Source organism: Littorina saxatilis, linkage group LG2 (genome assembly GCF_037325665.1).
Source record: "Littorina saxatilis isolate snail1 linkage group LG2, US_GU_Lsax_2.0, whole genome shotgun sequence".
In the NCBI taxonomy this organism is placed as follows: Eukaryota; Metazoa; Mollusca; class Gastropoda; order Littorinimorpha; family Littorinidae; genus Littorina; species Littorina saxatilis.
This window is the reverse complement of record NC_090246.1, coordinates 74317096-74323395: the sequence shown is the minus strand read 5'-3', so window position 1 is coordinate 74323395 and position 6300 is coordinate 74317096. Positions and strand designations below refer to the sequence as shown.

Sequence of the window (6300 nt, the reverse complement as noted above, 5' to 3'; positions counted from 1 at the left end):
GGCGCACACATACACCTGCACAAACGCACGCACGGACGCATCTTTGGTGAACACCACCATGCACGTGACACAAACACATTATTATTGTAAAAATTCGATTTAGGTGTGTATAAAAAAAAACCCCACTATTTAAAACCTATTGCACTCTTAATCGTTTGCCAAATATCTGAAAAACAAAATATCATTATAAAACTAAGATTGCAAGAGAGCGAAAGAGGGAGAGACAAAGAAGGTGAGAAAGAGAACGAGGATGAGAAAGAGAGAGCGAGCGAGCGAGAGAGAGAGAGAGAGAGAGAGAGAGAGAGAGAGAGAGAGAGAGAGAGAGAGAGAGAGAGAGAGAGAGATAGAGAGAGAGAGAGAGAGATCGAGAGGGTGCAGAGAGAGAGAGAGAGAGAGAGAGAGAGAGAGAGAGAGAGAGAGAGAGAGAGAGAGAGAGAGAGAGAGAGAGAGAGGGTGCAGAGAGAGAGAGAGAAGGGACGCAGACAGACAACCCAAAACATAATTTCCTTTAGGCGAAGCAATTTTTTAATTTATTGACAACAATACTTATGTTGAGCAAAAGTAGACATGATACGGGTTTCTTCAGTTTTGTGAAACGTATATGACACACCGGGCTAATCATAAATCTAAATAGGAAGAATAACTAGGAGAATGATAGAATGACACAGGTCATGACAAAAGCAACAAACACATGTTGCAAGTGAAAAGAAAAAAAAAAGGGTCGGGGGGGGGGGGGGGGGGGGGGGCTGGTGGTTTGAGATGGGTGTCTGGGGGAGGGGGGAATGTGAAGTGCACGGAGAAAAGTTAAAACCGAACGTGAAATACATAATTTCATGCCAAACAGAAACAGATTGTCGATTGTTCTGCTAAAATTCCGAAAAAAAAGAAAGAATATAAAACACACACACACAAAACAAAACAAAAACACACGTCATGAAGCACTCAGTCGCTCTCTCTAAGGGACAAAAGCTGGCATTAATGATAGATAAGAGAAATGATGATACGAAATACAATTCCCTAAGACGCTTATGATGTATAGACTTTAACACAAAAACACCGCCTGTCTGTCTGTCTGCCTCGTGTAATATACACCCATAGATTTTGTTAATTGCCCGTTGAATATTCATATCTCATCTTGATCCTTCACTCCAATCTAATTGTTCCATGCTTTCAAAAATGCGCTATAAATATCCAGACACCGACTTTTATCTGCATCTACAAAGAGACGCAAGCTGGCATTTGATTGCATTAAATTGCAATGTGAAAAAAAATAGCGGCTAATATCATGCAACTTGTGAGCAGTTGAGGATGGGGTGTTGGGTTGGAGGCTAGGCGGGGGGGTGGGGGGGGGGGGGGTGAATTTTTTTCGGAGGAGAGGTGAATCCTGCGTCGGCACTTTTAATTTATATATTTGTGTGACGTTCCCCCGACGTCGCCGTTAAATCATCCAAGCAGACAACCGCATTACTCATCTGCATGTTCTGTTCCCGTAATCAATTTGAGCAGACATGACTTTCTAATAATTTCGCTGTAACAGTTACGAGACGAATGTGTTTTAAACGCAGCAGATCCTATCACATCAGGGGTTTCGTAGACAGGTTTGTTGTGTCATAACGTGTTAACAGTCACAACTGTTATTCAGCGTGGATCCCAGAATGAGAATGATGTAAACAACACCAAATGTATTTTGATACTGAAATGTAAATCACGTGCAGAAACATATTTACTAAGGTACAAGTTTTATTTGATTGGCTCTTGTTAAATGTACTAAGATGCCATTGTCTTTATCTTTGATAATCAACATCAGCTTATTGTCACATCATTTTATCTCTAATAACAAGCCCCCCTTATACAGGACAAATAGTTAACAACTTTGAGCAACTTTTGCAAGAGAGTGCGCGGCCCTGAAGTGTGTGTGCTGCGCTTTACACATTATAATGCCAATGATGTTTTATCAGGAAAAAAACCCAGACCAAACGTTTGTTTTTGAGAGGAAAATGACTGTCAGTGTGAATAAAAAAAGTGTGTTTAATAAAAAATCAGCAAACAATGTTAGCAACTGAAAACTGTTGGGCTCACCATCTCCGATCTTGTCAAGCGTTTACATGGGACAAGACCATCCCTCCAGTTGGCCACATACCAAAAACCAACACAGCGACTGCTTGCCGTGGTGAATTGAATTGAACTGAACACAAAACATATTGAGTAACAAAACTACTGGTTGAATTTACAAAACTAACTTACAAAAACAAATCCCAATGTGCATAGGGAGCACCCAGGCGGTTGATGTTTGGTATGCGACCACATGGAAGGATGACCTGGTCTTAACGCATGACAAAGCCTGGCCACATCTTACTGTTTCCATGAGAAGGAGTGTGCCTTTAATGTGAAGACGGTGATCGAAACTGTGAGCTTCTTGTTGTCAAGGAATATGAACACGAGGGTCCTCCCCGATGCAAACAGGGAGGAAAAATCAACTTTCAGGAAAATGGTGGAAATATTGCTTTTGAGAAGAAGCTGTGGAATAAAGATACATTTGTTTCGAAACGAACATGAACATCACCGTGAATCTATCTGGGCTATTTAAATGGGATAAAAGCATTCATCCTCTTGGCCGCATACCAAAACCAACAGCTTGTCTGCTTCATGTAAAAAAGTGTTTGTTTGTATTTCTGAATTAATTTTGCACATTAAGCATAGGTGCCAATTACAATTTTATTCATAAAGGATCTCCTGGGATCCTCTCTGCACAGACAGCAGTCAGTCTGTTGATTTATGGTATGTGTCCAAGATAGTGGTCGACATTGTTAATTACTATTCGCCTGCCAACACAACATACAATTTTGCTGTGAGCGTGAAGATCTTTTAGAGGGGGAGGGGGAGGGAGTAGAGATAACACATTTAATTGACAGAACAATTACAGTATCACATCGTCGATAACATTTGAAGGAATGTGTGAGTTTGGTCTAAGGAAAAGTACCCATCCTCGTGATCTGGTAAGTAGGTTTACGTACAACTATTAAGAAAAAGAAAGTATTGCCCCTATTTTCACATAAGCAACACAACTTAAATGTCCAGGTGTGCAGTTTAACGGTAAAAATTAATTCCGGGAAGATGATTGTACACGTATATATGTCAATTTACAGAACCAGCATCACCGAAAGTGTCATTGTCTAAAAACACAATCCACATTGCAAGAAACATTACCAGAATAGCTCACATTCGTAAGGAATCACAAAGCCAAACCAATCCCTCTTCAAGGCCAGTCGTGCCAAATCGACTTTAGCTGACGTTTTCGCTCATTGTGTTAAAAGCAGTCATCTTTGCAAGAGTTCATGCTCTGTGTGCCAGCTTGGTTCGCATTTATAGGAAGTCGCGAAACCAAAACCATCTCTATACCAGGACAGATTTTCTTGTCAGTCATGATGACTTATCAAACAGGAGTTGTGCTGATTGTTTTTTCATAAATTTCGCCTAAAACAGCTGGACATGCCTGAAGGTACTGGCTGGTGGTGCGGTGATAACTGCGTATGACAAAAATTGGTTTCCAATGAAGTCTTTCAAGATTTCTCATTACGCCAGAGGTCTGTCGTCGACTGTGGCCATTTTTCTCTCCCTCCTTTTCGTTCTTCTCTTCCGTGATTGGAAGTCAAGTGTAGGGAGGGAAAGGTCAAACGGTTTGCAGGTTACTTGTAATTTTTTTAAATTTTATTTTCTCCGGGCTGGTGACCAATTATTATACGTTTGTTGTATTTGATCTCATGTACTTGCCGATTTCTGTCATTGGATGAGAGGTTTAATATATTTGCCGACTATTTTGTCAGAAACTGTCAGAAACTTTTGTGAATTTCTTTGGCCACGATTATAATATATATAGTCTGCTTAGAATGCCCTGTATTGTTATAGTGTTGACATTGTCACGTGCTATATTACAGTCTATGTCGCCATACGTGATTGGTGCAAATTATTGCAAACAACTTGAAAAAACACTCTTCCAGCTACCTGTAACACCATTCGTTAATGTATGTCGCCGTACGCGGTTTGTGCAAATTGGACATATTTTTGGAACACACTTCCATGTGCCTATAACTCCAATCGTTAATGTATGTCGCCGTGTGCGAATGGTGCCAATTGGAAACATTTTTGGAACACACTTGTAGGTGCCTATGCCTACGTTCATGTATGTCGCCGTACGCGATTGGTGCAACATGCAAAGAACTTTGGAACACACTTCCAGGTCCATTAATAACACCATTGGTTGTATCATGAACCGCACACGCAAACTGTCATGACAGCAACAAACACAATCACAATTCTTTAACGCTTAGGTCACCATCTTCAGCATGTTCATTTTCGCAGTCAGTACCTTCACGTGGGATGTGTTTCAGCACCCTACCTCGCGCTAACATCACTGGCGTGAGCTAGTCTATCTCAGTCGAGAGTTCATGTACATAGCCCCCCCCTCACCCCTCCTATTAAGAATCGAAGCACTGTACTTTAAAGGATAAAGTCAGTTGACGCCAATGTTACATGCCCATGGGTCCAGTTCAATGAATTTTTGCAGCCGTATAGACACACACTCGAATTCAAGTTACCCTTTTGCGATGAACGCAATGGTGCTTGGAAACGTTTTGAGAGCTCTTTGAGAACTTTGAATAGAACCATTGACGAACACGTGTGCTTTGTGATACAAACACTCGACGTTAAACGAACACACCTCATCTACTCCTTCTGACTAACAGACCTGTCTCTCCTTTGCGAAGAAAACGTATTAGACGTCGATACATTAAAGTGCACAGAATATGGAGACTTTCGTAAAATGAGGGCCGTGTCTGAAGAACGTCTTTTATTGAGATTTATTTTTGTTTGGTTCATGAGGCTCTTCACAAGTTTCTTATACATATTCACCCATGCACCACAGTGATTTTCTTCGTCCCCTCTTTTTTTCCTTCTGAATGTCTGTATGTCTCTCTTTCTTTCTTCCTTCATTCTGTCTTTCCTCTTTTTTCACAGTTCACTCAAGAAACAGTCGAGAAAAACTGAATTCGTTTCTTCACTTTAGCTGTTCGTGTATACCAGTGTCCTTGGCACGCAGGCTTCAGGAGCATATACCAGCTTCCAGACTAAAGTTTAGCTTTGTGATCCCATGTCAATAGGATCGTGCACATACACAAAGAAAAGTGGATGAAAGGATAGTATGCCCACACAACGTCAGAAAGATAGTGGACTCATCACAGATCCTTTCGTTTCTTTCCAAAAGATAGTAGACTCACCACTGATCCTCTCGTTTCTTTCCAAAAGATAGTAGACTCACCACTCATCCCCTCGTTTCTTGATACGCGTCAATCCGTATTCACGTCCAGAGAAATCCGGTGCCCAAAGAGGGTCAGGAAAAGAAAGATCGGTACAAGCAGTGGTCAGATGTAAGCAGACGATACGAACAGTTTCCATTCTTTAATACAACACAGGTACGTGTCTACATGCACGCCTGATTACCAAATTAAATGGCAAACCTTCAGAGCGAGGGGTTGAACACTACACTGTTAGGTTGGGCAGTTTCTTTTGCGCACGATGCCGAATCTTGACTTTCAGGAAAATCAAGCGAGGTTGAATAATACCGTTGGTGTGGCACGTCTCAAAACGAATCCGCGAAAAAAGCTAGGACTGTTTGACGTAGGGTTTCTTCTGTGTTGTTGGCAAAACGCTCGAATAGTCCTGTTCAGAAAGGTAAGCATGTCGACAATGGCCAGTGCAAAGTAACAGGCTCAGAGGAACGTTTGACAAGCGCTTTGGAAGTTTTCTGTTACTTGCTGTCGTTCAGTTTCACAAAAGGAGAGAATTCGTTCAACGTACGATCAATGAACTGGCATATGAAGTTCGTATAGGGACAGTTGGATTATGTTTTTTTTCTGTGTTTTTTTCTTCTCTTTTTTTTGATCAGGAAAACTAAACACAACAGCCTTCGCACTGCACAGTACTGGCACAGTTGAAGACTCCAGCAAAAAACTGAAGCACGTGAGACACGGATTTTTCTAATTTCCTCATTCCTAGTCGTCGGGTCAGCGTGCACGCCAAAGGAATCCCGTCACATCGGACAATACGATTTCCGATTGTCAGAGCTGGAAGCTTCGCCGAATCAATCCAATGTTAGTAGAACACTCGAGGCAATTTAGATGAGATTATTCGCTCAGGTTCATTTGACAGACGTTAAAGGACACCTTTTCCACAGAAGAACGGAATGATGCAATGAACACAGCAAGGGTATAGACTGTCACTGTCAGACCACCATCCTGGTAATGC

The 6300-nt window shown here is 41.5% G+C and overlaps 1 protein-coding gene across 1 annotated transcript in view; it reads right to left on the bottom strand.

Annotated features, from left to right (window-relative positions):
• Window positions 1-747: 747 nt before the first annotated feature.
• LOC138959700 (RYamide receptor-like) overlaps window positions 748-6300 on the bottom strand; it is a 165578-nt gene continuing 160025 nt past the window's right edge. The window contains exon 4 of the mRNA XM_070331292.1: window positions 748-6300. This exon is cut by the window's right edge and continues 1083 nt beyond it. The gene's annotated coding sequence lies outside the window, so the exon portion shown is untranslated.